The sequence below is a fragment of the Oryzias latipes genome, chromosome 10, assembly GCF_053564925.1.
Source record: "Oryzias latipes strain Hd-rR chromosome 10, Olatipes_Hd-rR_3.1".
Classification (NCBI taxonomy): Eukaryota; Metazoa; Chordata; class Actinopteri; order Beloniformes; family Adrianichthyidae; genus Oryzias; species Oryzias latipes.
Window position 1 is genome coordinate 31,288,918 of NC_136246.1, and position 26,068 is coordinate 31,314,985.

At 38.8% G+C, this 26,068-nt stretch overlaps 63 non-coding genes across 63 annotated transcripts; all 63 read right to left on the reverse strand.

The window, feature by feature from the left end:
* Positions 1–112: 112 nt before the first annotated feature.
* trnal-caa (transfer RNA leucine (anticodon CAA)) lies at positions 113–195 on the reverse strand. The gene has a single exon. It is a non-coding gene; the product is annotated as a tRNA-Leu (tRNA).
* A 328-nt stretch (positions 196–523) lies between these two features.
* On the reverse strand, positions 524–606 carry trnal-caa (transfer RNA leucine (anticodon CAA)). Its single transcript has one exon. It is a non-coding gene; the product is annotated as a tRNA-Leu (tRNA).
* Positions 607–934: 328 nt separating this feature from the next.
* Positions 935–1,017, reverse strand: trnal-caa (transfer RNA leucine (anticodon CAA)). The gene has a single exon. It is a non-coding gene; the product is annotated as a tRNA-Leu (tRNA).
* A 329-nt stretch (positions 1,018–1,346) lies between these two features.
* trnal-uaa (transfer RNA leucine (anticodon UAA)) lies at positions 1,347–1,429 on the reverse strand. Its single transcript has one exon. It is a non-coding gene; the product is annotated as a tRNA-Leu (tRNA).
* A 323-nt stretch (positions 1,430–1,752) lies between these two features.
* trnal-caa (transfer RNA leucine (anticodon CAA)) lies at positions 1,753–1,835 on the reverse strand. Its single transcript has one exon. It is a non-coding gene; the product is annotated as a tRNA-Leu (tRNA).
* Positions 1,836–2,160: 325 nt separating this feature from the next.
* trnal-caa (transfer RNA leucine (anticodon CAA)) lies at positions 2,161–2,243 on the reverse strand. Its single transcript has one exon. It is a non-coding gene; the product is annotated as a tRNA-Leu (tRNA).
* Positions 2,244–2,566: 323 nt separating this feature from the next.
* On the reverse strand, positions 2,567–2,649 carry trnal-caa (transfer RNA leucine (anticodon CAA)). Its single transcript has one exon. It is a non-coding gene; the product is annotated as a tRNA-Leu (tRNA).
* Positions 2,650–2,967: 318 nt separating this feature from the next.
* On the reverse strand, positions 2,968–3,050 carry trnal-uaa (transfer RNA leucine (anticodon UAA)). The gene has a single exon. It is a non-coding gene; the product is annotated as a tRNA-Leu (tRNA).
* A 323-nt stretch (positions 3,051–3,373) lies between these two features.
* Positions 3,374–3,456, reverse strand: trnal-uaa (transfer RNA leucine (anticodon UAA)). Its single transcript has one exon. It is a non-coding gene; the product is annotated as a tRNA-Leu (tRNA).
* A 323-nt stretch (positions 3,457–3,779) lies between these two features.
* On the reverse strand, positions 3,780–3,862 carry trnal-caa (transfer RNA leucine (anticodon CAA)). The gene has a single exon. It is a non-coding gene; the product is annotated as a tRNA-Leu (tRNA).
* Positions 3,863–4,190: 328 nt separating this feature from the next.
* trnal-caa (transfer RNA leucine (anticodon CAA)) lies at positions 4,191–4,273 on the reverse strand. Its single transcript has one exon. It is a non-coding gene; the product is annotated as a tRNA-Leu (tRNA).
* Positions 4,274–4,601: 328 nt separating this feature from the next.
* trnal-caa (transfer RNA leucine (anticodon CAA)) lies at positions 4,602–4,684 on the reverse strand. The gene has a single exon. It is a non-coding gene; the product is annotated as a tRNA-Leu (tRNA).
* Positions 4,685–5,012: 328 nt separating this feature from the next.
* On the reverse strand, positions 5,013–5,095 carry trnal-caa (transfer RNA leucine (anticodon CAA)). The gene has a single exon. It is a non-coding gene; the product is annotated as a tRNA-Leu (tRNA).
* A 328-nt stretch (positions 5,096–5,423) lies between these two features.
* On the reverse strand, positions 5,424–5,506 carry trnal-caa (transfer RNA leucine (anticodon CAA)). Its single transcript has one exon. It is a non-coding gene; the product is annotated as a tRNA-Leu (tRNA).
* Positions 5,507–5,834: 328 nt separating this feature from the next.
* trnal-caa (transfer RNA leucine (anticodon CAA)) lies at positions 5,835–5,917 on the reverse strand. The gene has a single exon. It is a non-coding gene; the product is annotated as a tRNA-Leu (tRNA).
* A 328-nt stretch (positions 5,918–6,245) lies between these two features.
* trnal-caa (transfer RNA leucine (anticodon CAA)) lies at positions 6,246–6,328 on the reverse strand. The gene has a single exon. It is a non-coding gene; the product is annotated as a tRNA-Leu (tRNA).
* Positions 6,329–6,656: 328 nt separating this feature from the next.
* trnal-caa (transfer RNA leucine (anticodon CAA)) lies at positions 6,657–6,739 on the reverse strand. The gene has a single exon. It is a non-coding gene; the product is annotated as a tRNA-Leu (tRNA).
* A 328-nt stretch (positions 6,740–7,067) lies between these two features.
* On the reverse strand, positions 7,068–7,150 carry trnal-caa (transfer RNA leucine (anticodon CAA)). The gene has a single exon. It is a non-coding gene; the product is annotated as a tRNA-Leu (tRNA).
* Positions 7,151–7,478: 328 nt separating this feature from the next.
* trnal-caa (transfer RNA leucine (anticodon CAA)) lies at positions 7,479–7,561 on the reverse strand. The gene has a single exon. It is a non-coding gene; the product is annotated as a tRNA-Leu (tRNA).
* Positions 7,562–7,889: 328 nt separating this feature from the next.
* On the reverse strand, positions 7,890–7,972 carry trnal-caa (transfer RNA leucine (anticodon CAA)). The gene has a single exon. It is a non-coding gene; the product is annotated as a tRNA-Leu (tRNA).
* Positions 7,973–8,300: 328 nt separating this feature from the next.
* On the reverse strand, positions 8,301–8,383 carry trnal-caa (transfer RNA leucine (anticodon CAA)). Its single transcript has one exon. It is a non-coding gene; the product is annotated as a tRNA-Leu (tRNA).
* A 328-nt stretch (positions 8,384–8,711) lies between these two features.
* Positions 8,712–8,794, reverse strand: trnal-caa (transfer RNA leucine (anticodon CAA)). Its single transcript has one exon. It is a non-coding gene; the product is annotated as a tRNA-Leu (tRNA).
* Positions 8,795–9,122: 328 nt separating this feature from the next.
* On the reverse strand, positions 9,123–9,205 carry trnal-caa (transfer RNA leucine (anticodon CAA)). Its single transcript has one exon. It is a non-coding gene; the product is annotated as a tRNA-Leu (tRNA).
* A 329-nt stretch (positions 9,206–9,534) lies between these two features.
* On the reverse strand, positions 9,535–9,617 carry trnal-caa (transfer RNA leucine (anticodon CAA)). The gene has a single exon. It is a non-coding gene; the product is annotated as a tRNA-Leu (tRNA).
* Positions 9,618–9,943: 326 nt separating this feature from the next.
* Positions 9,944–10,026, reverse strand: trnal-caa (transfer RNA leucine (anticodon CAA)). The gene has a single exon. It is a non-coding gene; the product is annotated as a tRNA-Leu (tRNA).
* A 326-nt stretch (positions 10,027–10,352) lies between these two features.
* Positions 10,353–10,435, reverse strand: trnal-caa (transfer RNA leucine (anticodon CAA)). The gene has a single exon. It is a non-coding gene; the product is annotated as a tRNA-Leu (tRNA).
* Positions 10,436–10,763: 328 nt separating this feature from the next.
* Positions 10,764–10,846, reverse strand: trnal-caa (transfer RNA leucine (anticodon CAA)). Its single transcript has one exon. It is a non-coding gene; the product is annotated as a tRNA-Leu (tRNA).
* A 740-nt stretch (positions 10,847–11,586) lies between these two features.
* On the reverse strand, positions 11,587–11,669 carry trnal-caa (transfer RNA leucine (anticodon CAA)). Its single transcript has one exon. It is a non-coding gene; the product is annotated as a tRNA-Leu (tRNA).
* A 328-nt stretch (positions 11,670–11,997) lies between these two features.
* trnal-caa (transfer RNA leucine (anticodon CAA)) lies at positions 11,998–12,080 on the reverse strand. Its single transcript has one exon. It is a non-coding gene; the product is annotated as a tRNA-Leu (tRNA).
* Positions 12,081–12,407: 327 nt separating this feature from the next.
* Positions 12,408–12,490, reverse strand: trnal-caa (transfer RNA leucine (anticodon CAA)). The gene has a single exon. It is a non-coding gene; the product is annotated as a tRNA-Leu (tRNA).
* Positions 12,491–12,818: 328 nt separating this feature from the next.
* trnal-caa (transfer RNA leucine (anticodon CAA)) lies at positions 12,819–12,901 on the reverse strand. Its single transcript has one exon. It is a non-coding gene; the product is annotated as a tRNA-Leu (tRNA).
* A 328-nt stretch (positions 12,902–13,229) lies between these two features.
* trnal-caa (transfer RNA leucine (anticodon CAA)) lies at positions 13,230–13,312 on the reverse strand. The gene has a single exon. It is a non-coding gene; the product is annotated as a tRNA-Leu (tRNA).
* A 328-nt stretch (positions 13,313–13,640) lies between these two features.
* Positions 13,641–13,723, reverse strand: trnal-caa (transfer RNA leucine (anticodon CAA)). The gene has a single exon. It is a non-coding gene; the product is annotated as a tRNA-Leu (tRNA).
* A 328-nt stretch (positions 13,724–14,051) lies between these two features.
* Positions 14,052–14,134, reverse strand: trnal-caa (transfer RNA leucine (anticodon CAA)). Its single transcript has one exon. It is a non-coding gene; the product is annotated as a tRNA-Leu (tRNA).
* A 327-nt stretch (positions 14,135–14,461) lies between these two features.
* On the reverse strand, positions 14,462–14,544 carry trnal-caa (transfer RNA leucine (anticodon CAA)). The gene has a single exon. It is a non-coding gene; the product is annotated as a tRNA-Leu (tRNA).
* Positions 14,545–14,872: 328 nt separating this feature from the next.
* trnal-caa (transfer RNA leucine (anticodon CAA)) lies at positions 14,873–14,955 on the reverse strand. The gene has a single exon. It is a non-coding gene; the product is annotated as a tRNA-Leu (tRNA).
* Positions 14,956–15,283: 328 nt separating this feature from the next.
* trnal-caa (transfer RNA leucine (anticodon CAA)) lies at positions 15,284–15,366 on the reverse strand. The gene has a single exon. It is a non-coding gene; the product is annotated as a tRNA-Leu (tRNA).
* Positions 15,367–15,694: 328 nt separating this feature from the next.
* Positions 15,695–15,777, reverse strand: trnal-caa (transfer RNA leucine (anticodon CAA)). Its single transcript has one exon. It is a non-coding gene; the product is annotated as a tRNA-Leu (tRNA).
* Positions 15,778–16,105: 328 nt separating this feature from the next.
* On the reverse strand, positions 16,106–16,188 carry trnal-caa (transfer RNA leucine (anticodon CAA)). Its single transcript has one exon. It is a non-coding gene; the product is annotated as a tRNA-Leu (tRNA).
* A 328-nt stretch (positions 16,189–16,516) lies between these two features.
* Positions 16,517–16,599, reverse strand: trnal-caa (transfer RNA leucine (anticodon CAA)). The gene has a single exon. It is a non-coding gene; the product is annotated as a tRNA-Leu (tRNA).
* Positions 16,600–16,927: 328 nt separating this feature from the next.
* trnal-caa (transfer RNA leucine (anticodon CAA)) lies at positions 16,928–17,010 on the reverse strand. The gene has a single exon. It is a non-coding gene; the product is annotated as a tRNA-Leu (tRNA).
* Positions 17,011–17,338: 328 nt separating this feature from the next.
* On the reverse strand, positions 17,339–17,421 carry trnal-caa (transfer RNA leucine (anticodon CAA)). The gene has a single exon. It is a non-coding gene; the product is annotated as a tRNA-Leu (tRNA).
* Positions 17,422–17,749: 328 nt separating this feature from the next.
* On the reverse strand, positions 17,750–17,832 carry trnal-caa (transfer RNA leucine (anticodon CAA)). The gene has a single exon. It is a non-coding gene; the product is annotated as a tRNA-Leu (tRNA).
* Positions 17,833–18,160: 328 nt separating this feature from the next.
* Positions 18,161–18,243, reverse strand: trnal-caa (transfer RNA leucine (anticodon CAA)). The gene has a single exon. It is a non-coding gene; the product is annotated as a tRNA-Leu (tRNA).
* A 328-nt stretch (positions 18,244–18,571) lies between these two features.
* Positions 18,572–18,654, reverse strand: trnal-caa (transfer RNA leucine (anticodon CAA)). The gene has a single exon. It is a non-coding gene; the product is annotated as a tRNA-Leu (tRNA).
* Positions 18,655–18,982: 328 nt separating this feature from the next.
* On the reverse strand, positions 18,983–19,065 carry trnal-caa (transfer RNA leucine (anticodon CAA)). Its single transcript has one exon. It is a non-coding gene; the product is annotated as a tRNA-Leu (tRNA).
* Positions 19,066–19,391: 326 nt separating this feature from the next.
* On the reverse strand, positions 19,392–19,474 carry trnal-caa (transfer RNA leucine (anticodon CAA)). Its single transcript has one exon. It is a non-coding gene; the product is annotated as a tRNA-Leu (tRNA).
* A 328-nt stretch (positions 19,475–19,802) lies between these two features.
* Positions 19,803–19,885, reverse strand: trnal-caa (transfer RNA leucine (anticodon CAA)). Its single transcript has one exon. It is a non-coding gene; the product is annotated as a tRNA-Leu (tRNA).
* A 327-nt stretch (positions 19,886–20,212) lies between these two features.
* Positions 20,213–20,295, reverse strand: trnal-caa (transfer RNA leucine (anticodon CAA)). The gene has a single exon. It is a non-coding gene; the product is annotated as a tRNA-Leu (tRNA).
* A 328-nt stretch (positions 20,296–20,623) lies between these two features.
* On the reverse strand, positions 20,624–20,706 carry trnal-caa (transfer RNA leucine (anticodon CAA)). Its single transcript has one exon. It is a non-coding gene; the product is annotated as a tRNA-Leu (tRNA).
* A 328-nt stretch (positions 20,707–21,034) lies between these two features.
* trnal-caa (transfer RNA leucine (anticodon CAA)) lies at positions 21,035–21,117 on the reverse strand. The gene has a single exon. It is a non-coding gene; the product is annotated as a tRNA-Leu (tRNA).
* A 328-nt stretch (positions 21,118–21,445) lies between these two features.
* On the reverse strand, positions 21,446–21,528 carry trnal-caa (transfer RNA leucine (anticodon CAA)). The gene has a single exon. It is a non-coding gene; the product is annotated as a tRNA-Leu (tRNA).
* Positions 21,529–21,856: 328 nt separating this feature from the next.
* Positions 21,857–21,939, reverse strand: trnal-caa (transfer RNA leucine (anticodon CAA)). The gene has a single exon. It is a non-coding gene; the product is annotated as a tRNA-Leu (tRNA).
* Positions 21,940–22,267: 328 nt separating this feature from the next.
* trnal-caa (transfer RNA leucine (anticodon CAA)) lies at positions 22,268–22,350 on the reverse strand. The gene has a single exon. It is a non-coding gene; the product is annotated as a tRNA-Leu (tRNA).
* Positions 22,351–22,678: 328 nt separating this feature from the next.
* Positions 22,679–22,761, reverse strand: trnal-caa (transfer RNA leucine (anticodon CAA)). Its single transcript has one exon. It is a non-coding gene; the product is annotated as a tRNA-Leu (tRNA).
* Positions 22,762–23,089: 328 nt separating this feature from the next.
* On the reverse strand, positions 23,090–23,172 carry trnal-caa (transfer RNA leucine (anticodon CAA)). The gene has a single exon. It is a non-coding gene; the product is annotated as a tRNA-Leu (tRNA).
* A 328-nt stretch (positions 23,173–23,500) lies between these two features.
* Positions 23,501–23,583, reverse strand: trnal-caa (transfer RNA leucine (anticodon CAA)). Its single transcript has one exon. It is a non-coding gene; the product is annotated as a tRNA-Leu (tRNA).
* A 326-nt stretch (positions 23,584–23,909) lies between these two features.
* Positions 23,910–23,992, reverse strand: trnal-caa (transfer RNA leucine (anticodon CAA)). Its single transcript has one exon. It is a non-coding gene; the product is annotated as a tRNA-Leu (tRNA).
* Positions 23,993–24,320: 328 nt separating this feature from the next.
* trnal-caa (transfer RNA leucine (anticodon CAA)) lies at positions 24,321–24,403 on the reverse strand. The gene has a single exon. It is a non-coding gene; the product is annotated as a tRNA-Leu (tRNA).
* A 327-nt stretch (positions 24,404–24,730) lies between these two features.
* Positions 24,731–24,813, reverse strand: trnal-caa (transfer RNA leucine (anticodon CAA)). Its single transcript has one exon. It is a non-coding gene; the product is annotated as a tRNA-Leu (tRNA).
* A 327-nt stretch (positions 24,814–25,140) lies between these two features.
* trnal-caa (transfer RNA leucine (anticodon CAA)) lies at positions 25,141–25,223 on the reverse strand. The gene has a single exon. It is a non-coding gene; the product is annotated as a tRNA-Leu (tRNA).
* A 328-nt stretch (positions 25,224–25,551) lies between these two features.
* On the reverse strand, positions 25,552–25,634 carry trnal-caa (transfer RNA leucine (anticodon CAA)). The gene has a single exon. It is a non-coding gene; the product is annotated as a tRNA-Leu (tRNA).
* A 328-nt stretch (positions 25,635–25,962) lies between these two features.
* trnal-caa (transfer RNA leucine (anticodon CAA)) lies at positions 25,963–26,045 on the reverse strand. Its single transcript has one exon. It is a non-coding gene; the product is annotated as a tRNA-Leu (tRNA).
* Between the last annotated feature and the right edge of the window lie 23 nt (positions 26,046–26,068).

Consider the following 26,068-nt stretch of genomic DNA (forward strand, 5'->3'; position numbering starts at 1 on the left):
TGTGATGGTTTGGGGCATTGCTAAATTTTTAGCAAAAGGACAATTTTATGTTGTGTGGGACCAGTAGTTGGTGAGATCTGCCCAAATACCAGTAAAGAGCAGTTTAATTCTCTACCAGGAGTAGGATTTGAACCCACGTGAGCATACGCTCATTGGATCTTGAGTCCAACGCCTTAACCACTCGGCCATCCTGGTTGCAATGGATTTGTGTATTCAAGTTTTCTGCCACCGATATTGCAATAAAATGAAATAAAACAACACCTGGATATCTTTGGAAACCTTTGCACAAGAAGTGATATGACATACTAAAAAAAGACCATATTTAGGGTATCTATATTGATATCTTTATGGAATTAAATATTAAGAGCATAATAGCAATCTTGTATCATTAGTCAGGCATGATGGTGGTGGTGTGATGGTTTGGGGCATTGCTAAATTTTTAGCAAAAGGACAATTTTATGTTCTTTGGGACAAGTAGTTGCTGAGATCTGACCAAATACCAGTAAAGAGCAGATCAATTCTCTACCAGGAGTAGGATTTGAACCCACGTGAGCATACGCTCATTGGATCTTGAGTCCAACGCCTTAACCACTCGGCCATCCTGGTTGCAATGGATTTGTGTATTCAAGTTTTCTGCCACCGATATTGCAATAAAATGAAATAAAACAACACCTGGATATCTTTGAAAACCTTTGGACAAGAAGTGCTATGACACACTAAAAAAAGACCATATTAAGGGTTTCTATTTTGATTTCTTCTTGGAATGATTTGTTAAGAGCATGTTAGCAATCTTGCATCATTAGTCAGGCATGATGTTGGTGGTGTGATGGTTTGGGGCATTGCTAAATTTTTAGCAAAAGGTCAATTTTATGTTTTGTGGGACCAGTAGTTGCTGAGATCTGCCCAAATACCAGAAAAGAGCAGTTCAATTCTCTACCAGGAGTAGGATTTGAACCCACGTGACCATACGCTCATTGGATCTTGAGTCCAACGCCTTAACCTCTCGGCCATCCTGGTTGCAATGGATTTGTGTATTCAAGTTTTCTGCCACCGATATTGCAATAAAATGAAATAAAACAACACCTGGATATCTTTGGAAACCTTTGGACAAGAAGTGCTATGACACACTAAAAAAAGACAATATTAAGGGTTTCTATATTGATATCTTCTTGGAATGATTTGTGAAGAGCAAGTTAGCAATCTTGTATCATTAGTCAGGCATGATGGTGGTGGTGTGATGGTTTGGGGGCATTGCTAAATTTTCAAGAATAGGACAATTTTATGTTGTGTGGGACCAGTAGTTGCTGAGATCTGCCCAAATACCAGTAAAGAGCAGTTCAATTCTCTACCAGGAGTGGGGTTTGAACCCACGTGAGCATACACTCATTGGATCTTAAGTCCAACGCCTTAACCACTCGGCCATCCTGGTTGCTATGGATTAAAATATTCAACTTTTCTCCAAACGTTATTGCAATACAATGAAATAACACCTGCATATCTTTGAAAACCTTTGGACAAGAAGTGCTATGACACACTAAAAAAAGACCATATTAAGGGTTTCTATTTTGATTTCTTCTTGGAATGATTTGTTAAGAGCATGTTAGCAATCTTGCATCATTAGTCAGGCATGATGTTGGTGGTGTGATGGTTTGGGGCATTGCTAAATTTTTAGCAAAAGGTCAATTTTATGTTCTGTGGGACCAGTAGTTGCTGAAATCTGCCCAAATACCAGTAAAGAGCAGTTCAATTCTCTACCAGGAGTAGGATTTGAACCCACGTGAACATACGCTCATTGGATCTTGAGTCCAACGCCTTACCCATTCGGCCATCCTGGTTGCAATGGACTTGAGCATTCAATTTTTCTGCAGCCGATATTGCAATAAAATGAAATAAAACACCTGGATATCTTTGGAAACCTTTGGACAAGAAGTGCTATGACACACTAAAAAAAGACCATATTAAGGGTTTCTATTTTGATATCTTCTTGGAATGATTTGTGAAGAGCATGTTAGCAATCTTGTATCATTATTCAGGCATGATGGTTGTGGTGTGATGGTGTGGGGCATTGCTAAATTTTCAAGAAAAGGATAATTTTATGTTCTGTGGGACCAGTAGTTGCTGAGATCTGCCCAAATACCAGTAAAGAGCAGTTCAATTCTCTACCAGGAGTAGGATTTGAACCTACGTGAGCATACACTCATTGGATCTTGAGTCCAACGCCTTAACCACTCGGCCATCCTGGTTGCAATGGATTGAAATATTCAACTTTTCTCCAAACGTTATTGCAATACAATGAAATAACACCTGCATATATTTGAAAACCTTTGGACAAGAAGTGCTATGACACACTAAAAAAAGACCATATTAAGGGTTTCTATTTTGATTTCTTCTTGGAATGATTTGTTAAGAGCATGTTAGCAATCTTGCATCATTAGTCAGGCATGATGTTGGTGGTGTGATGGTTTGGGGCATTGCTAAATTTTTAGCAAAAGGTCAATTTTATGTTCTGTGGGACCAGTAGTTGCTGTGATCTGCCCAAATACCAGTAAAGAGCAGTTCAATTCTCTACCAGGAGTAGGATTTGAACCCACGTGAGCATACGCTCATTGGATCTTGAGTCCAACGCCTTAACCTCTCGGCCATCCTGGTTGCAATGGATTTGTGTATTCAAGTTTTCTGCCACCGATATTGCAATAAAATGAAATAAAACAACACCTGGATATCTTTGGAAACCTTTGGACAAGAAGTGCTATGACACACTAAAAAAAGACCATATTAAGGGTTTCTATTTTGATTTCTTCTTGGAATGATTTGTTAACAGCATGTTAGCAATCTTGCATCATTAGTCAGGCATGATGTTGGTGGTGTGATGGTTTGGGGCATTGCTAAATTTTTAGCAAAAGGTCAATTTTATGTTCTGTGGGACCAGTAGTTGCTGAGATCTGCCCAAATACCAGTTCAATTCTCTACCAGGAGTGGGGTTTGAACCCACGTGAGCATACACTCATTGGATCTTAAGTCCAACGCCTTAACCACTCGGCCATCCTGGTTGCAATGGATTAAATTATTCAACTTTTCTCCAAACGTTATTGCAATACAATGAAATAACACCTGCATATCTTTGAAAACCTTTGGACAAGAAGTGCTATGACACACTAAAAAAAGACCATATTAAGGGTTTCTATTTTGGTTTCTTCTTGGAATGATTTGTTAAGAGCATGTTAGCAATCTTGCATCATTAGTCAGGCATGATGTTGGTGGTGTGATGGTTTGGGGCATTGCTAAATTTTTAGCAAAAGGGTAATTTTATGTTCTGTGGGACCAGTAGTTGCTGAGATCTGCCAAAATACCAGTAAAGAGCAGTTCAATTCTCTACCAGGAGTGGGGTTTGAACCCACGTGAGCATACACTCATTGGATCTTAAGTCCAACGCCTTAACCACTCGGCCATCCTGGTTGCAATGGATTAAAATACTCAACTTTTCTCCAAACGTTATTGCAATACAATGAAATAACACCTGCATATCTTTGAAAACCTTTGGACAAGATGTGCTATGACACACTAAAAAAAGACCATATTAAGGGTTTTTATTTTGATTTCTTCTTGGAATGATTTGTGAAGAGCATGTTAGCAATCTTGTATCATTATTCAGGCATGATGGTGGTGGTGTGATGGTTTGGGGCATTGCTAAATTTTCAAGAATTGGTCAATTTTATGTTCTGTGGGACCAGTAGTTGCTGAGATCTGCCCAAATAACAGTAAAGAGCAGTTCAATTCTCTACCAGGAGTAGGATTGGAACCCACGTGAGCATACGCTCATTGGATCTTGAGTCCAACGCCTTAACCACTCGGCCATCCTGGTTGCAATGGATTTGTGTATTCAAGTTTTCTGCCACCGATATTGCAATAAAATGAAATAAAACAACACCTGGATATCTTTGGAAACCTTTAGACAAGAAGTGCTATGACACACTAAAAAAAGACCATATTAAGGGTTTCTATTTTGATTTCTTCTTGGAATGATTTGTGAAGAGCATGTTAGCAATCTTGTATCATTATTCAGGCATGATGGTGGTGGTGTGATGGTTTGGGGCATTGCTAAATTTTCAAGAATAGGACAATTTTATGTTGTGTGGGACCAGTAGTTGCTGAGATCTGCCCAAATACCAGTAAAGAGCAGTTCAATTCTCTACCAGGAGTAGGATTTGAACCCACGTGAGCATACGCTCATTGGATCTTGAGTCCAACGCCTTAACCACTCGGCCATCCTGGTTGCAATGGATTTGTGTATTCAAGTTTTCTGCCACCGATATTGCAATAAAATGAAATAAAACAACACCTGGATATCTTTGGAAACCTTTGGACAAGAAGTGCTATGACACACTAAAAAAAGACCATATTAAGGGTTTCTATTTTGATATCTTTATGGAATTAAATATTAAGAGCATATAAGCAATCTTTTATCATTAGTCAGGCATGATGGTGGTGGTGTGATGGTTTGGGGCATTGCTAAATTTTTAGCCAAAGGACAATTTTATGTTGTGTGCGACCAGTAGTTGCTGAGATCTGCCCAAATACCAGTAAAGAGCAGTTCAATTCTGTACCAGGAGTAGGATTGGAACCCACATGAGCATACGCTCATTGGATCTTGAGTCCAACGCCTTAACCACTCGGCCATCCTGGTTGCAATGGATTTGTGTATTCAAGTTTTCTGCCACCGATATTGCAATAAAATGAAATAAAACAACACCTGGATATCTTTGGAAACCTTTGGACAAGAAGTGATATGACACACTAAAAAAAGACCATATTAAGGGTTTTTATTTTGATATCTTTATGGAATTAAATATTAAGAGCAAAATAGCAATCTTGTATCATTATTCAGGCATGATGGTGGTGGTGTGATGGTTTGGGGCATTGCTAAATTTTTAGCAAAAGGACAATTTTATGTTCTGTGGGACAAGTAATTGCTGAGATTTGCCCAAATACCAGTAAAGAGCAGTTTAATTCTCTACCAGGAGTAGGATTTGAACCCACGTGAGCATACGCTCATTGGATCTTGAGTCCAAAGCCTTAACCACTCTGCCATCCTGGTTGCAATGGATTTGTGTATTCAAGTTTTCTGCCACCGATATTGCAATAAAATGAAATAAAACAACACCTGGATATCTTTGGAAACCTTTGCACAAGAAGTGATATGACACACTAAAAAAAGACCATATTTAGGGTATCTATATTGATATCTTTATGGAATTAAATATTAAGAGCATAATAGCAATCTTGTATCATTAGTCAGGCATGATGGTGGTGGTGTGATGGTTTGGGGCATTGCTAAATTTTTAGCCAAAGGACAATTTTATGTTCTGTGGGACCAGTAGTTGCTGAGATCTGCCCAAATACCAGTAAAGAGCAGATCGATACTCTACCAGGAGTAGGATTTGAACCCACGTGAGCATACGCTCATTGGATCTTGAGTCCAACGCCTTAACCACTCGGCCATCCTGGTTGCAATGGATTTGTGTATTCAAGTTTTCTGCCACCGATATTGCAATAAAATGAAATAAAACAACACCTGGATATCTTTGGAAACCTTTGGACAAGAAGTGCTATGACACACTAAAAAAAGACCATATTAAGGGTTTCTATTTTGATTTCTTCTTGGAATGATTTGTGAAGAGCATGTTAGCAATCTTGTATCATTAGTCAGGCATGATGGTGGTGGTGTGATGGTTTGGGGCATTGCTAAATTTTTAGCCAAAGGACAATTTTATGTTCTGTGGGACCAGTAGTTGCTGAGATCTGCCCAAATACCAGTAAAGAGCAGATCGATACTCTACCAGGAGTAGGATTTGAACCCACGTGAGCATACGCTCATTGGATCTTGAGTCCAACGCCTTAACCACTCGGCCATCCTGGTTGCAATGGATTTGTGTATTCAAGTTTTCTGCCACCGATATTGCAATAAAATGAAATAAAACAACACCTGGATATCTTTGGAAACCTTTGGACAAGAAGTGCTATGACACACTAAAAAAAGACCATATTAAGGGTTTCTATTTTGATTTCTTCTTGGAATGATTTGTGAAGAGCATGTTAGCAATCTTGTATCATTAGTCAGGCATGATGGTGGTGGTGTGATGGTTTGGGGCATTGCTAAATTTTTAGCTAAAGGACAATTTTGTGTTCTGTGGGACAAGTAGTTGCTGAGATCTGCCCAAATACCAGTAAAGAGCAGATCAATTCTCTACCAGGAGTAGGATTTGAACCCACGTGAGCATACGCTCATTGGATCTTGAGTCCAACGCCTTAACCACTCGGCCATCCTGGTTGCAATGGATTTGTGTATTCAAGTTTTCTGCCACCGATATTGCAATAAAATGAAATAAAACAACACCTGGATATCTTTGGAAACTTTTGGACAAGAAGTGCTATGACACACTAAAAAAAGACCATATTAAGGGTTTCTATTTTGATTTCTTCTTGGAATGATTTGTGAAGAGCATGTTAGCAATCTTGTATCATTAGTCAGGCATGATGGTGGTGGTGTGATGGTTTGGGGCATTGCTAAATTTTTAGCTAAAGGACAATTTTATGTTCTGTGGGACAAGTAGTTGCTGAGATCTGCCCAAATACCAGTAAAGAGCAGATCAATTCTCTACCAGGAGTAGGATTTGAACCTACGTGAGCATACGCTCATTGGATCTTGAGTCCAACGCCTTAACCACTCGGCCATCCTGGTTGCAATGGATTTGTGTATTCAAGTTTTCTGCCACCGATATTGCAATAAAATGAAATAAAACAACACCTGGATATCTTTGGAAACTTTTGGACAAGAAGTGATATGACACACTAAAAAAAGACCATATTTAGGGTATCTATATTGATATCTTTATGGAATTAAATATTAAGAGCATAATAGCAATCTTGTATCATTAGTCAGGCATGATGGTGGTGGTGTGATGGTTTGGGGCATTGCTAAATTTTTAGCAATAGGAAAATTTTATGTTGTGTGGGACAAGTAGTTGCTGAGATCTGCCCAAAAACCAGTAAACAGCAGTTTAATTCTAAACCAGGAGTAGGATTTGAACCCACGTGAGCATACGCTCATTGGATCTTGAGTCCAACGCCTTAACCACTCGGCCATCCTGGTTGCAATGGATTTGTGTATTCAAGTTTTGTGCCACCGATATTGCAATAAAATGAAATAAAACAACACCTGGATATCTTTGGAAACCTTTGCACAAGAAGTGATATGACACACTAAAAAAAGACCATATTAAGGGTTTCTATTTTGATTTCTTCTTGGAATGATTTGTGAAGAGCATGTTAGCAATCTTGTATCATTAGTCAGGCATGATGGTGGTGGTGTGATGGTTTGGGGCATTGCTAAATTTTTAGCTAAAGGACAATTTTATGTTCTGTGGGACAAGTAGTTGCTGAGATCTGCCCAAATACCAGTAAAGAGCAGATCAATTCTCTACCAGGAGTAGGATTTGAACCTACGTGAGCATACGCTCATTGGATCTTGAGTCCAACGCCTTAACCACTCGGCCATCCTGGTTGCAATGGATTTGTGTATTCAAGTTTTCTGCCACCGATATTGCAATAAAATGAAATAAAACAACACCTGGATATCTTTGGAAACTTTTGGACAAGAAGTGCTATGACACACTAAAAAAAGACCATATTAAGGGTTTCTATTTTGATATCTTTATAGAATTAAATATTAAGAGCATAATAGCAATCTTGTATAATTATTCAGGCATGATGGTGGTGGTGTGATGGTTTGGGGCATTGCTAAATTTTTAGCAATAGGAAAATTTTATGTTGTGTGGGACAAGTAGTTGCTGAGATCTGCCCAAATACCAGTAAACAGCAGTTTAATTCTCTACCAGAAGTAGGATTTGATCCCACGTGAGCATACGCTCATTGGATCTTGAGTCCAACGCCTTAACCACTCGGCCATCCTGGTTGCAATGGATTTGTGTATTCAAGTTTTCTGCCACCGATATTGCACTAAAATGAAATAAAACAACACCTGGATATCTTTGGAAACCTTTGCACAAGAAGTGATATGACACACTAAAAAAAGACCATATTTAGGGTATCTATATTGATATCTTTATGGAATTAAATATTAAGAGCATAATAGCAATCTTGTATCATTAGTCAGGCATGATGGTGGTGGTGTGATGGTTTGGGGCATTGCTAAATTTTTAGCAAAAGGACAATTTTATGTTGTGTGGGACCAGTAGTTGGTGAGATCTGCCCAAATACCAGTAAAGAGCAGTTTAATTCTAAACCAGGAGTAGGATTTGAACCCACGTGAGCATACGCTCATTGGATCTTGAGTCCAACGCCTTAACCACTCGGCCATCCTGGTTGCAATGGATTTGTGTATTCAAGTTTTGTGCCACCGATATTGCAATAAAATGAAATAAAACAACACCTGGATATCTTTGGAAACCTTTGCACAAGAAGTGATATGACACACTAAAAAAAGACCATATTTAGGGTATCTATATTGATATCTTTATGGAATTAAATATTAAGAGCATAATAGCAATCTTGTATCATTAGTCAGGCATGATGGTGGTGGTGTGATGGTTTGGGGCATTGCTAAATTTTCAAGTATAGGACAATTTTATGTTCTGTGGGACCAGTAGTTGCTGAGATCTGCCCAAATACCAGTAAACAGCAGTTCAATTATCTACCAGGAGTAGGATTTGAACCCACGTGAGCATACGCTCATTGGATCTTGAGTCCAACGCCTTAACCACTCGGCCATCCTGGTTGCAATGGATTTGTGTATTCAAGTTTTCTGCCACCGATATTGCAATAAAATGAAATAAAACAATACCTGGATATCTTTGGAAACCTTTGGACAAGAAGTGCTATGACACACTAAAAAAAGACCATATTAAGGGTTTCTATTTTGATTTCTTCTTGGAATGATTTGTGAAGAGCATGTTAGCAATCTTGCGTCATTAGTCAGGCATGATGTTGGTGGTGTGATGGTTTGGGGCATTGCTAAATTTTTAGCAAAAGGACAATTTTATGTTCTGTGGGACAAGTAGTTGCTGAGATCTGCCCAAATACCAGTAAACAGCAGTTCAATTCTCTACCAGGAGTAGGATTTGAACCCACGTGAACATACGCTCATTGGATCTTGAGTCCAACGCCTTAACCACTCGGCCATCCTGGTTGCAATGGATTTGTGTATTCAAGTTTTCTGCCACCGATATTGCAATAAAATGAAATAAAACAACACCTGGATATCTTTGGAAACCTTTGGACAAGAAGTGATATGACACACGAAAAAAAAGACCATATTAAGGGTTTCTATTTTGATTTCTTCTTGGAATGATTTGTGAAGAGCATGTTAGCAATCTTGTATCATTATTCAGGCATGATGGTGGTGGTGTGATGGTTTGGGGCATTGCTAAATTTTTAGCAAAAGGACAATTTTATGTTTTGTGGGACCAGTAGTTGCTGAGATCTGCCCAAATACCAGTAAACAGCAGATCAATTCTCTACCAGGAGTAGGATTTGAACCCACGTGAGCATACGCTCATTGGATCTTGAGTCCAACGCCTTAACCACTCGGCCATCCTGGTTGCAATGGATTTGTGTATTCAAGTTTTCTGCCACCGATATTGCAATAAAATGAAATAAAACAACACCTGGATATCTTTGGAAACCTTTGCACAAGAAGTGATATGACACTAAAAAAAGACCATATTTAGGGTATCTATATTGATATCTTTATGGAATTAAATATTAAGAGCATAATAGCAATCTTGTATCATTAGTCAGGCATGATGGTGGTGGTGTGATGGTTTGGGGCATTGCTAAATTTTTAGCTAAAGGACAATTTTATGTTTTGTGGGACCAGTAGTTGCTGAGATCTGCCCAAATACCAGTAAACAGCAGATCAATTCTCTACCAGGAGTAGGATTGGAACCCACGTGAGAATACGCTCATTGGATCTTGAGTCCAACGCCTTAACCACTCGGCCATCCTGGTTGCAATGGATTTGTGTATTCAAGTTTTCTGCCACCGATATTGCAATAAAATGAAATAAAACAACACCTGGATATCTTTGGAAACCTTTGCACAAGAAGTGATATGACACTAAAAAAAGACCATATTTAGGGTATCTATATTGATATCTTTATGGAATTAAATATTAAGAGCATAATAGCAATCTTGTATCATTAGTCAGGCATGATGGTGGTGGTGTGATGGTTTGGGGCATTGCTAAATTTTTAGCTAAAGGACAATTTTATGTTCTGTGGGACCAGTAGTTGCTGAGATCTGCCCAAATACCAGTAAAGAGCAGATCAATTCTCTACCAGGAGTAGGATTTGAACCCACGTGAGCATACGCTCATTGGATCTTGAGTCCAACGCCTTAACCACTCGGCCATCCTGGTTGCAATGGATTTGTGTATTCAAGTTTTCTGCCACCGATATTGCAATAAAATGAAAAAAAACAACACCTGGATATCTTTGGAAACCTTTGTACAAGAAGTGATATGACACACTAAAAAAAGACCATATTAAGGGTTTCTATTTTGATATCTTTATCGAATTAAATATTAAGAGCATAATAGCAATCTTGTTTCATTAGTCAGGCATGATGGTGGTGGTGTGATGGTTTGGGTCATTGCTAAATTTTCAAGAATAGGACAATTTTATGTTCTGTGTTACCAGTAATTGCTGAGATCTGCCCAAATACCAGTAAAGAGCAGTTCAATTCTCTACCAGGAGTAGGATTGGAACCCACGTGCGAATACGCTCATTGGATCTTGAGTCCAACGCCTTAACCACTCGGCCATCCTGGTTGCAATGGATTTGTGTATTCAAGTTTTCTGCCACCGATATTGCAATAAAATGAAATAAAACAACACCTGGATATCTTTGGAAACCTTTGGACAAAAAGTGCTATGACACACTAAAAAAAGACCATATTAAGGGTTTCTATTTTGATTTCTTCTTGGAATGATTTGTGAAGAGCATGTTAGCAATCTTGTATCATTATTCAGGCATGATGGTGGTGGTGTGATGGTTTGGGGCATTGCTAAATTTTCAAGAATAGGACAATTTTATGTTCTGTGGGACCAGTAGTTGCTGAGATCTGCCCAAATACCAGTAAAGAGCAGTTCAATTCTCTACCAGGAGTAGGATTGGAACCCACGTGAGCATACGCTCATTGGATCTTGAGTCCAACGCCTTAACCAATCAGGCCATCTTGGTTGCGATGGATTTGTGTATTCAAGTTTTCTGCCACCGATATTGCAATAAAATGAAATAAAACAACACCTGGATATCTTTGGAAACCTTTGGACAAGAAGTGATATGACACACTAAAAAAAGACCATATTAAGGGTTTCTATTTTGATTTCTTCTTGGAATGATTTTTGAAGAGCATGTTAGCAATCTTGTATCATTATTCAGGCATGATGGTGGTGGTGTGATGGTTTGGGGCATTGCTAAATTTTCAAGAATAGGACAATTTAATGTTCTGTGGGACCAGTAATTGCTGAGATCTGCCCAAATACCAGTAAAGAGCAGTTCAATTCTCTACCAGGAGTAGGATTGGAACCCACGTGAGAATACGCTCATTGGATCTTGAGTCCAACGCCTTAACCACTCGGCCATCCTGGTTGCAATGGATTTGTGTATTCAAGTTTTCTGCCACCGATATTGCAATAAAATGAAATAAAACAACACCTGGATATCTTTGGAAACCTTTGGACAAGAAGTGCTATGACACACTAAAAAAAGACCATATTAAGGGTTTCTATTTTGATTTCTTCTTGGAATGATTTGTGAAGAGCATGTTAGCAATCTTGTATCATTAGTCAGGCATGATGGTGGTGGTGTGATGGTTTGGGGCATTGCTAAATTTTTAGCTAAAGGACAATTTTATGTTCTTTGGGACAAGTAGTTGCTGAGATCTGCCCAAATACCAGGAAAGAGCAGATCAATTCTCTACCAGGAGTAGGATTTGAACCCACGTGAGCATACGCTCATTGGATCTTGAGTCCAACGCCTTAACCACTCGGCCATCCTGGTTGCAATGGATTTGTGTATTCAAGTTTTCTGCCACCGATATTGCAATAAAATGAAATAAAACAACACCTGGATATCTTTGGAAACCTTTGGACAAGAAGTGCTATGACACACAAAAAAAGTCCATATTAAGGGTTTCTATTTTGATTTCTTCTTGGAATGATTTGTGAAGAGCAAGTTAGCAATCTTGTATCATTATTCAGGCATGATGGTGGTGGTGTGATGGTTTGGGGCATTGCTAAATTTTCAAGAATAGGACAATTTTATGTTGTGTGGGACCAGTAGTTGCTGAGATCTGCCCAAATACCAGTAAAGAGCAGTTCAATTCTCTACCAGGAGTAGGATTGGAACCCACGTGAGAATACGCTCATTGGATCTTGAGTCCAACGCCTTAACCACTCGGCCATCCTGGTTGCAATGGATTTGTGTATTCAAGTTTTCTGCCACCGATATTGCAATAAAATGAAATAAAACAACACCTGGATATCTTTGGAAACCTTTGGACAAGAAGTGCTATGACACACTAAAAAAAGACCATATTAAGGGTTTCTATTTTGATTTCTTCTTGGAATGATTTGTGAAGAGCATGTTAGCAATCTTGTATCATTAGTCAGGCATGATGGTGGTGGTGTGATGGTTTGGGGCATTGCTAAATTTTTAGCTAAAGGACAATTTTATGTTCTGTGGGACAAGTAGTTGCTGAGATCTGCCCAAATACCAGTAAAGAGCAGATCAATTCTCTACCAGGAGTAGGATTTGAACCCACGTGAGCATACGCTCATTGGATCTTGAGTCCAACGCCTTAACCACTCGGCCATCCTGGTTGCAATGGATTTGTGTATTCAAGTTTTCTGCCACCGATATTGCAATAAAATGAAATAAAACAACACCTGGATATCTTTGGAAACCTTTGGACAAGAAGTGCTATAACACACTAAAAAAAGACCATATTTAGGGTATCTATATTGATATCTTTATGGAATTAAATATTAAGAGCATAATAGCAATCTTGTATCATTAGTCAGGCATGATGGTGGTGGTGTGATGGTTTGGGGCATTGCTAAATTTTTAGCAAAAGGACAATTTTATGTTGTGTGGGACCAGTAGTTGGTGAGATCTGCCCAAATACCAGTAAAGAGCAGTTTAATTCTCTACCAGAAGTAGGATTTGAACCCACGTGAGCATACGCTCATTGGATCTTGAGTCCAACGCCTTAACCACTCGGCCATCCTGGTTGCAATGGATTTGTGTATTCAAGTTTTCTGCCACCGATATTGCAATAAAATGAAATAAAACAACACCTGGATATCTTTGGAAACCTTTGCACAAGAAGTGATATGACACACTAAAAAAAGACCATATTTAGGGTATCTATATTGATATCTTTATGGAATTAAATATTAAGAGCATAATAGCAATCTTGTATCATTAGTCAGGCATGATGGTGGTGGTGTGATGGTTTGGGGCATTGCTAAATTTTTAGCAAAAGGACAATTTTATGTTCTTTGGGACAAGTAGTTGCTGAGATCTGCCCAAATACCAGGAAAGAGCAGATCAATTCTCTACCAGGAGTAGGATTTGAACCCACGTGAGCATACGCTCATTGGATCTTGAGTCCAACGCCTTAACCACTCGGCCATGCTGGTTGCAATGGATTTGTGTATTCAAGTTTTCTGCCACCGATATTGCAATAAAATGAAATAAAACAACACCTGGATATCTTTGGAAACCTTTGGACAAGAAGTGCTATGACACACTAAAAAAAGACCCTATTAAGGGTTTCTATTTTGATTTCTTCTTGGAATGATTTGTGAAGAGCATGTTAGCAATCTTGTATCATTATTCAGGCATGATGGTGGTGGTGTGATGGTTTGGGGCATTGCTAAATTTTCAAGAATAGGACAATTTTATGTTCTGTTGGACCAGTAGTTGCTGAGATCTGCCCAAATACCAGGAAAGAGCAGATCAATTCTCTACCAGGAGTAGGATTGGAACCCACGTGAGCATACGCTCATTGGATCTTGAGTCCAACGCCTTAACCACTCGGCCATCCTGGTTGCAATGGATTTGTGTATTCAAGTTTTCTGCCACCGATATTGCAATAAAATGAAATAAAACAACACCTGGATATCTTTGGAAACCTTTGGACAAGAAGTGCTATGACACACTAAAAAAGACCATATTAAGGGTTTCTATTTTGATTTCTTCTTGGAATGATTTGTGAAGAGAAAGTTAGCAATCTTGTATCATTATTCAGGCATGATGGTGGTGGTGTGATGGTTTGGGGCATTGCTAAATTTTCAAGAATAGGACAATTTTATATTGTGTGGGACCAGTAGTTGCTGAGATCTGCCCAAATACCAGTAAAGAGCAGTTCAATTCTCTACCAGGAGTAGGATTGGAACCCACGTGAGAATACGCTCATTGGATCTTGAGTCCAACGCCTTAACCACTCGGCCATCCTGGTTGCAATGGATTTGTGTATTCAAGTTTTCTGCCACCGATATTGCAATAAAATGAAATAAAACAACACCTTGATATCTTTGGAAACCTTTGGACAAGAAGTGCTATGACACACTAAAAAAAGACCATATTAAGGGTTTCTATTTCGATTTCTTCTTGGAATGATTTGTGAAGAGCATGTTAGCAATCTTGTATCATTAGTCAGGCATGATGGTGGTGGTGTGATGGTTTGGGGCATTGCTAAATTTTTAGCTAAAGGACAATTTTATGTTCTGTGGGACAAGTAGTTGCTGAGATCTGCCCAAATACCAGTAAAGAGCAGATCAATTCTCTACCAGGAGTAGGATTTGAACCCACGTGAGCATACGCTCATTGGATCTTGAGTCCAACGCCTTAACCACTCGGCCATGCTGGTTGCAATGGATTTGTGTATTCAAGTTTTCTGCCACCGATATTGCAATAAAATGAAATAAAACAACACCTGGATATCTTTGGAAACCTTTGGACAAGAAGTGCTATAACACACTAAAAAAAGACCATATTTAGGGTATCTATATTGATATCTTTATGGAATTAAATATTAAGAGCATAATAGCAATCTTGTATCATTAGTCAGGCATGATGGTGGTGGTGTGATGGTTTGGGGCATTGCTAAATTTTTAGCAAAAGGACAATTTTATGTTGTGTGGGACCAGTAGTTGGTGAGATCTGCCCAAATACCAGTAAAGAGCAGTTTAATTCTCTACCAGAAGTAGGATTTGAACCCACGTGAGCATACGCTCATTGGATCTTGAGTCCAACGCCTTAACCACTCGGCCATCCTGGTTGCAATGGATTTGTGTATTCAAGTTTTCTGCCACCGATATTGCAATAAAATGAAATAAAACAACACCTGGATATCTTTGGAAACCTTTGCACAAGAAGTGATATGACACACTAAAAAAAGACCATATTTAGGGTATCTATATTGATATCTTTATGGAATTAAATATTAAGAGCATAATAGCAATCTTGTATCATTAGTCAGGCATGATGGTGGTGGTGTGATGGTTTGGGGCATTGCTAAATTTTTAGCAAAAGGACAATTTTATGTTCTTTGGGACAAGTAGTTGCTGAGATCTGCCCAAATACCAGTAAAGAGCAGATCAATTCTCTACCAGGAGTAGGATTTGAACCCACGTGAGCATACGCTCATTGGATCTTGAGTCCAACGCCTTAACCACTCGGCCATCCTGGTTGCAATGGATTTGTGTATTCAAGTTTTCTGCCACCGATATTGCAATAAAATGAAATAAAACAACACCTGGATATCTTTGGAAACCTTTGGACAAGAAGTGCTATGACACACTAAAAAAAGACCATATTAAGGGTTTCTATTTTGATTTCTTCTTGGAATGATTTGTGAAGAGCATGTTAGCAATCTTGTATCATTATTCAGGCATGATGGTGGTGGTGTGATGGTTTGGGGCATTGCTAAATTTTCAAGAATAGGACAATTTTATGTTCTGTTGGACCAGTAGTTGCTGAGATCTGCCCAAATACCAGTAAAGAGCAGATCAATTCTCTACCAGGAGTAGGATTGGAACCCACGTGAGCATACGCTCATTGGATCTTGAGTCCAACGCCTTAACCACTCGGCCATCCTGGTTGCAATGGATTTGTGTATTCAAGTTTTCTGCCACCGATATTGCAATAAAATGAAATAAAACAACACCTGGATATCTTTGGAAACCTTTGGACAAGAAGTGATATGACACACTAAAAAAAGACCATATTAAGGGTTTCTATTTTGATATCTTTATGGAATTAAATATTAAGAGCATAATAGCAATCTTGTATCATTAGTCAGGCATGATGGTGGTGGTGTGATGGTTTGGAGCATTGCTAAATTTTTAGCAAAAGGACAATTTTATGTTCTGTGGGACAAGTAGTTGCTGAGATCTGCCCAAATACCAGTAAAGAGCAGATCAATTCTCTACCAGGAGTAGGATTTAAACCCACGTGAGCATACGCTCATTGGATCTTGAGTCCAACGCCTTAACCACTCGGCCATCCTGGTTGCAATGGATTTGTGTATTCAAGTTTTCTGCCACCGATATTGCAATAAAATGAAATAAAACAACACCTGGATATCTTTGGAAACCTTTGGACAAGAAGTGCTATGACACACTAAAAAAAGACCATATTAAGGGTTTCTATTTTGATTTCTTCTTGGAATGATTTTTGAAGAGCATGTTAGCAATCTTGTATCATTATTCAGGCATGATGGTGGTGGTGTGATGGTTTGGGGCATTGCTAAATTTTCAAGAATAGGACAACTTTATGTTCTGTGGGACCAGTAGTTGCTGAGATCTGCCCAAATACCAGTAAAGAGCAGTTCAATTCTCTACCAGGAGTAGGATTGGAACCCACGTGAGCATACGCTCATTGGATCTTGAGTCCAACGCCTTAACCACTCGGCCATCCTGGTTGCAATGGATTTGTGTATTCAAGTTTTCTGCCACCGATATTGCAATAAAATGAAATAAAACAACACCTGGATATCTTTGGAAACCTTTGGACAAGAAGTGATATGACACACTAAAAAAAGACCATGTTTAGGGTATCTATATTGATATCTTTATGGAATTAAATATTAAGAGCATAATAGCAATCTTGTATCATTAGTCAGGCATGATGGTGGTGGTGTGATGGTTTGGGGCATTGCTAAATTTTTAGCAAAATGACAATTTTATGTTGTGTGGGACAAGTAGTTGCTGAGATCTGCCCAAATACCAGTAAAGAGCAGTTCAATTCTCTACCAGAAGTAGGATTGGAACCCACGTGAGCATATGCTCATTGGATCTTGAGTCCAACGCCTTAACCACTCGGCCATCCTGGTTGCAATGGATTTGTGTATTCAAGTTTTCTGCCACCGATATTGCAATAAAATGAAATAAAACAACACCTGGATATCTTTGGAAACCTTTGTACCATAAGTGCTATGACACACTAAAAAAACACCATATTAAAGGTTTCTATTTTGATATCTTTATGGAATTAAATATTAAGAGCATAATAGCAATCTTGTATCATTAGTCAGGCATGATGGTGGTGGTGTGATGGTTTGGGGCATTGCTAAATTTTCAAGAATAGGATAATTTTATGTTGTGTGGGACCAGTAATTGCTGAGATCTGCCCAAATACCAGTAAAGAGCAGATCAATTCTCTACCAGGAGTAGGATTTGAACCCACGTGAGCATACGCTCATTGGATCTTGAGTCCAACGCCTTAACCACTCGGCCATCCTGGTTGCAATGGATTTGTGTATTCAAGTTTTCTGCCACCGATATTGCAATAAAATGAAATAAAACAACACCTGGATATCTTTGGAAACCTTTGGACAAGAAGTGCTATGACACACTAAAAAAAGACCATATTAAGGGTTTCTATTTCGATTTCTTCTTGGAATGATTTGTGAAGAGCATGTTAGCAATCTTGTATCATTAGTCAGGCATGATGGTGGTGGTGTGATGGTTTGGGGCATTGCTAAATTTTTAGCTAAAGGACAATTTTATGTTCTGTGGGACAAGTAGTTGCTGAGATCTGCCCAAATACCAGTAAAGAGCAGATCAATTCTCTACCAGGAGTAGGATTTGAACCCACGTGAGCATACGCTCATTGGATCTTGAGTCCAACGCCTTAACCACTCGGCCATGCTGGTTGCAATGGATTTGTGTATTCAAGTTTTCTGCCACCGATATTGCAATAAAATGGAATAAAACAACACCTGGATATCTTTGGAAACCTTTGGACAAGAAGTGCTATAACACACTAAAAAAAGACCATATTTAGGGTATCTATATTGATATCTTTATGGAATTAAATATTAAGAGCATAATAGCAATCTTGTATCATTAGTCAGGCATGATGGTGGTGGTGTGATGGTTTGGGGCATTGCTAAATTTTTAGCAAAAGGACAATTTTATGTTGTGTGGGACCAGTAGTTGGTGAGATCTGCCCAAATACCAGTAAAGAGCAGTTTAATTCTCTACCAGAAGTAGGATTTGAACCCACGTGAGCATACGCTCATTGGATCTTGAGTCCAACGCCTTAACCACTCGGCCATCCTGGTTGCAATGGATTTGTGTATACAAGTTTTCTGCCACCGATATTGCAATAAAATGAAATAAAACAACACCTGGATATCTTTGGAAACCTTTGGACAAGAAGTGCTATGACACACTAAAAAAAGACCATATTAAGGGTTTCTATTTTGATTTCTTCTTGGAATGATTTGTGAAGAGCATGTTAGCAATCTTGTATCATTAGTCAGGCATGATGGTGGTGGTGTGATGGTTTGGGGCATTGCTAAATTTTCAAGAATAGGACAATTTTATGTTCTGTGGGACCAGTAGTTGCTGAGATCTGCCCAAATACCAGTAAAGAGCAGTTCAATTCTCTACCAGGAGTAGGATTGGAACCCACGTGAGCATACGCTCATTGGATCTTGAGTCCAACGCCTTAACCACTCGGCCATCCTGGTTGCAAAGGATTTGTGTATTCAAGTTTTCTGCCACCGATATTGCAATAAATTGAAAAAACAACACCTGGATATCTTTGGAAACCTTTGGACAAGAAGTGATATGACACACTAAAAAAAGACCATATTAAGGGTTTCTATTTTGATTTCTTCTTAGAATGATTTGTGAAGAGCATGTTAGCAATCTTGTATCATTAGTCAGGCATGATGGTGGTGGTGTGATGGTTTGGGGCATTGCTAAATTTTTAGCAAAATGACAATTTTATGTTGTGTGGGACAAGTAGTTGCTGAGATCTGCCCAAATACCAGTAAAGAGCAGTTCAATTCTCTACCAGGAGTAGGATTGGAACCCACGTGAGCATACGCTCATTGGATCTTGAGTCCAACGCCTTAACCACTCGGCCATCCTGGTTGCAATGGATTTGTGTATTCAAGTTTTCTGCCACCGATATTGCAATAAAATGAAAAAAAACAACACCTGGATATCTTTGGAAACCTTTGTACAAGAAGTGCTATGACACACTAAAAAAAGACCATATTAAGGGTTTCTATTTTGATATCTTTATGGAATTAAATATTAAGACCATAATAGCAATCTTGTATCATTAGTCAGGCATGATGGTGGTGGTGTGATGGTTTGGGGCATTGCTAAATTTTCAAGAATAGGACAATTTTATGTTGTGTGGGACCAGTAATTGCTGAGATCTGCCCAAATACCAGTAAAGAGCAGATCAATTCTCTACCAGTAGTAGGATTTGAACCCACGTGAGCATACGCTCATTGGATCTTGAGTCCAACGCCTTAACCACTCGGCCATCCTGGGTGCAATGGATTTGTGTATTCAAGTTTTCTGCCACCGATATTGCAATAAAATGAAATAAAACAACACCTGGATATCTTTGGAAACCTTTGGACAAGAAGTGCTATGACACACTAAACAAGACCATATTAAGGGTTTCTATTTTGATATCTTTATAGAATTAAATATTAAAAGCATAATAGCAATCTTGTATCATTAGTCAGGCATGATGGTGGTGGTGTGATGGTTTGGGGCATTGCTAAATTTTCAAGAATAGGACAATTTTATATTCTGTGGGACCAGTAATTGCTGAGATCTGCCCAAATACCAGTAAAGAGCAGTTCTATTCTCTACCAGGAGTAGGATTGGAACCCACGTGAGAATACGCTCATTGGATCTTGAGTCCAACGCCTTAACCACTCGGCCATCCTGGTTGCAATGGATTTGTGTATTCAAGTTTTCTGCCACCGATATTGCAATAAAATGAAATAAAACAACACCTGGATATCTTTGGAAACCTTTGGACAAGAAGTGCTATGACACACTAAAAAAAGACCATATTAAGGGTTTCTATTTTGATTTCTTCTTGGAATGATTTGTGAAGAGCATGTTAGCAATCTTGTATCATTAGTCAGGCATGATGGTGGTGGTGTGATGGTTTGGGGCATTGCTAAATTTTTAGCTAAAGGACAATTTTATGTTCTGTGGGACAAGTAGTTGCTGAGATCTTCCCAAATACCAGTAAAGAGCAGATCAATTCTCTACCAGGAGTAGGATTTGAACCCACGTGAGCATACGCTCATTGGATCTTGAGTCCAACGCCTTAACCACTCGGCCATCCTGGTTGCAATGGATTTGTTTATTCAAGTTTTCTGCCACCGATATTGCAATAAAATGAAATAAAACAACACCTGGATATCTTTGGAAACCTTTGGACAAGAAGTGCTATGACACACTAAAAAAAGACCATATTAAGGGTTTCTATTTTGATATCTTTATAGAATTAAATATTAAGAGCATAATAGCAATCTTGTATCATTAGTCAGGCATGATGGTGGTGGTGTGATGGTTTGGGGCATTGCTAAATTTTTAGCAATAGGATAATTTTATGTTGTGTGGGACAAGTAGTTGCTGAGATCTGCCCAAATACCAGTAAACAGCAGTTTAATTCTCTACCAGAAGTAGGATTGGAACCCACGTGAGCATACGCTCATTGGATCTTGAGTCCAAAGCCTTAACCACTCGGCCATCCTGGTTGCAATGGATTTGTGTATTCAAGTTTTCTGCCACCGATATTGCAATAAAATGAAATAAAACAACACCTGGATATCTTTGGAAACCTTTGGACAAGAAGTGCTATGACACACTAAAAAAAGACCATATTAAGGGTTTCTATTTTGATATCTTTATAGAATTAAATATTAAGAGCATAATAGCAATCTTGTATCATTAGTCAGGCATGATGGTGGTGGTGTGATGGTTTGGGGCATTGCTAAATTTTTAGCAAAAGGACAATTTTATGTTGTGTGGGACCAGTAGTTGGTGAGATCTGCCCAAATACCAGTAAAGAGCAGTTTAATTCTCTACCAGAAGTAGGATTTGAACCCACGTGAGCATACGCTCATTGGATCTTGAGTCCAACGCCTTAACCACTCGGCCATCCTGGTTGCAATGGATTTGTGTATTCAAGTTTTCTGCCACCGATATTGCAATAAAATGAAATAAAACAACACCTGGATATCTTTGGAAACCTTTGGACAAGAAGTGCTATGACACACTAAAAAAAGACCATATTAAGGGTTTCTATTTTGATATCTTTATAGAATTAAATATTAAGAGCATAATAGCAATCTTGTATCATTAGTCAGGCATGATGGTGGTGGTGTGATGGTTTGGGGCATTGCTAAATTTTTAGCAATAGGATAATTTTATGTTGTGTGGGACAAGTAGTTGCTGAGATCTGCCCAAATACCAGTAAACAGCAGTTTAATTCTCTACCAGAAGTAGGATTGGAACCCACGTGAGCATACGCTCATTGGATCTTGAGTCCAAAGCCTTAACCACTCTGCCATCCTGGTTGCAATGGATTTGTGTATTCAAGTTTTCTGCCACCGATATTGCAATAAAATGAAATAAAACAACACCTGGATATCTTTGGAAACCTTTGCACAAGAAGTGATATGACACACTAAAAAAAGACCATATTTAGGGTATCTATATTGATATCTTTATGGAATTAAATATTAAGAGCATAATAGCAATCTTGTATCATTAGTCAGGCATGATGGTGGTGGTGTGATGGTTTGGGGCATTGCTAAATTTTTAGCTAAAGGACAATTTTATGTTCTTTGGGACAAGTAGTTGCTGAGATCTGCCCAAATACCAGTAAAGAGCAGATCAATTCTCTACCAGGAGTAGGATTTGGACCCACGTGAGCATACGCTCATTGGATCTTGAGTCCAACGCCTTAACCACTCGGCCATCCTGGTTGCAATGGATTTGTGTATTCAAGTTTTCTGCCACCGATATTGCAATAAAATGAAATAAAACAACACCTGGATATCTTTGGAAACCTTTGGACAAGAAGTGCTATGACACACTAAAAAAAGACCATATTAAGGGTTTCTATTTTGATTTCTTCTTGGAATGATTTGTGAAGAGCATGTTAGCAATCTTGTATCATTATTCAGGCATGATGGTGGTGGTGTGATGGTTTGGGGCATTGCTAAATTTTCAAGAATAGGACAATTTTATGTTCTGTGGGACCAGTAGTTGCTGAGATCTGCCCAAATACCAGTAAAGAGCAGTTCAATTCTCTACCAGGAGTAGGATTGGAACCCACATGAGCATACGCTCATTGGATCTTGAGTCCAACGCCTTAACCACTCGGCCATCCTGGTTGCAATGGATTTGTGTATTCAAGTTTTCTGCCACCGATATTGCAATAAAATGAAATAAAACAACACCTGGATATCTTTGGAAACCTTTGGACAAGAAGTGCTATAACACACTAAAAAAAGACCATATTTGGGGTATCTATATTGATATCTTTATGGAATTAAATATTAAGAGCATAATAGCAATCTTGTATCATTAGTCAGGCATGATGGTGGTGGTGTGATGGTTTGGGGCATTGCTAAATTTTTAGCAAAAGGACAATTTTATGTTGTGTGGGACCAGTAGTTGGTGAGATCTGCCCAAATACCAGTAAAGAGCAGTTTAATTCTCTACCAGAAGTAGGATTTGAACCCACGTGAGCATACGCTCATTGGATCTTGAGTCCAACGCCTTAACCACTCGGCCATCCTGGTTGCAATGGATTTGTGTATTCAAGTTTTCTGCCACCGATATTGCAATAAAATGAAATAAAACAACACCTGGATATCTTTGGAAACCTTTGTACAAGAAGTGCTATGACACACTAAAAAAAGACCATATTAAGGGTTTCTATTTTGATTTCTTCTTGGAATGATTTGTGAAGAGCATGTTAGCAATCTTGTATCATTAGTCAGGCATGATGGTGGTGGTGTGATGGTTTGGGGCATTGCTAAATTTTCAAGAATAGGACAATTTTATGTTCTGTGGGACCAGTAGTTGCTGAGATCTGCCCAAATACCAGTAAAGAGCAGTTCAATTCTCTACCAGGAGTAGGATTGGAACCCACGTGAGCATACGCTCATTGGATCTTGAGTCCAACGCCTTAACCACTCGGCCATCCTGGTTGCAAAGGATTTGTGTATTCAAGTTTTCTGCCACCGATATTGCAATAAAATGAAAAAACAACACCTGGATATCTTTGGAAACCTTTGGACAAGAAGTGATATGACACACTAAAAAAAGACCATATTAAGGGTTTCTATTTTGATTTCTTCTTAGAATGATTTGTGAAGAGCATGTTAGCAATCTTGTATCATTAGTCAGGCATGATGGTGGTGGTGTGATGGTTTGGGGCATTGCTAAATTTTTAGCAAAATGACAATTTTATGTTGTGTGGGACAAGTAGTTGCTGAGATCTGCCCAAATACCAGTAAAGAGCAGTTCAATTTTCTACCAGGAGTAGGATTGGAACCCACGTGAGCATACGCTCATTGGATCTTGAGTCCAACGCCTTAACCACTCGGCCATCCTGGTTGCAATGGATTTGTGTATTCAAGTTTTCTGCCACCGATATTGCAATAAAATGAAAAAAAACAACACCTGGATATCTTTGGAAACCTTTGTACAAGAAGTGCTATGACACACTAAAAAAAGACCATATTAAGGGTTTCTATTTTGATATCTTTATGGAATTAAATATTAAGACCATAATAGCAATCTTGTATCATTAGTCAGGCATGATGGTGGTGGTGTGATGGTTTGGGGCATTGCTAAATTTTCAAGAATAGGACAATTTTATGTTGTGTGGGACCAGTAATTGCTGAGATCTGCCCAAATACCAGTAAAGAGCAGATCAATTCTCTACCAGTAGTAGGATTTGAACCCACGTGAGCATACGCTCATTGGATCTTGAGTCCAACGCCTTAACCACTCGGCCATCCTGGGTGCAATGGATTTGTGTATTCAAGTTTTCTGCCACCGATATTGCAATAAAATGAAATAAAACAACACCTGGATATCTTTGGAAACCTTTGGACAAGAAGTGCTATGACACACTAAACAAGACCATATTAAGGGTTTCTATTTTGATATCTTTATAGAATTAAATATTAAAAGCATAATAGCAATCTTGTATCATTAGTCAGGCATGATGGTGGTGGTGTGATGGTTTGGGGCATTGCTAAATTTTCAAGAATAGGACAATTTTATATTCTGTGGGACCAGTAATTGCTGAGATCTGCCCAAATACCAGTAAAGAGCAGTTCTATTCTCTACCAGGAGTAGGATTGGAACCCACGTGAGAATACGCTCATTGGATCTTGAGTCCAACGCCTTAACCACTCGGCCATCCTGGTTGCAATGGATTTGTGTATTCAAGTTTTCTGCCACCGATATTGCAATAAAATGAAATAAAACAACACCTGGATATCTTTGGAAACCTTTGGACAAGAAGTGCTATGACACACAAAAAAAGACCATATTAAGGGTTTCTATTTTGATTTCTTCTTGGAATGATTTGTGAAGAGCATGTTAGCAATCTTGTATCATTAGTCAGGCATGATGGTGGTGGTGTGATGGTTTGGGGCATTGCTAAATTTTTAGCTAAAGGACAATTTTATGTTCTGTGGGACAAGTAGTTGCTGAGATCTTCCCAAATACCAGTAAAGAGCAGTTCAATTCTCTACCAGGAGTAGGATTTGAACCCACGTGAGCATACGCTCATTGGATCTTGAGTCCAACGCCTTAACCACTCGGCCATCCTGGTTGCAATGGATTTGTTTATTCAAGTTTTCTGCCACCGATATTGCAATAAAATGAAATAAAACAACACCTGGATATCTTTGGAAACCTTTGGACAAGAAGTGCTATGACACACTAAAAAAAGACCATATTAAGGGTTTCTATTTTGATATCTTTATAGAATTAAATATTAAGAGCATAATAGCAATCTTGTATCATTAGTCAGGCATGATGGTGGTGGTGTGATGGTTTGGGGCATTGCTAAATTTTTAGCAATAGGATAATTTTATGTTGTGTGGGACAAGTAGTTGCTGAGATCTGCCCAAATACCAGTAAACAGCAGTTTAATTCTCTACCAGAAGTAGGATTGGAACCCACGTGAGCATACGCTCATTGGATCTTGAGTCCAAAGCCTTAACCACTCGGCCATCCTGGTTGCAATGGATTTGTGTATTCAAGTTTTCTGCCACCGATATTGCAATAAAATGAAATAAAACAACACCTGGATATCTTTGGAAACCTTTGGACAAGATGTGCTATAACACACTAAAAAAAGACCATATTTAGGGTATCTATATTGATATCTTTATGGAATTAAATATTAAGAGCATAATAGCAATCTTGTATCATTAGTCAGGCATGATGGTGGTGGTGTGATGGTTTGGGGCATTGCTAAATTTTTAGCAAAAGGACAATTTTATGTTGTGTGGGACCAGTAGTTGGTGAGATCTGCCCAAATACCAGTAAAGAGCAGTTTAATTCTCTACCAGGAGTAGGATTTGAACCCACGTGAGCATACGCTCATTGGATCTTGAGTCCAACGCCTTAACCACTCGGCCATCCTGGTTGCAATGGATTTGTGTATTCAAG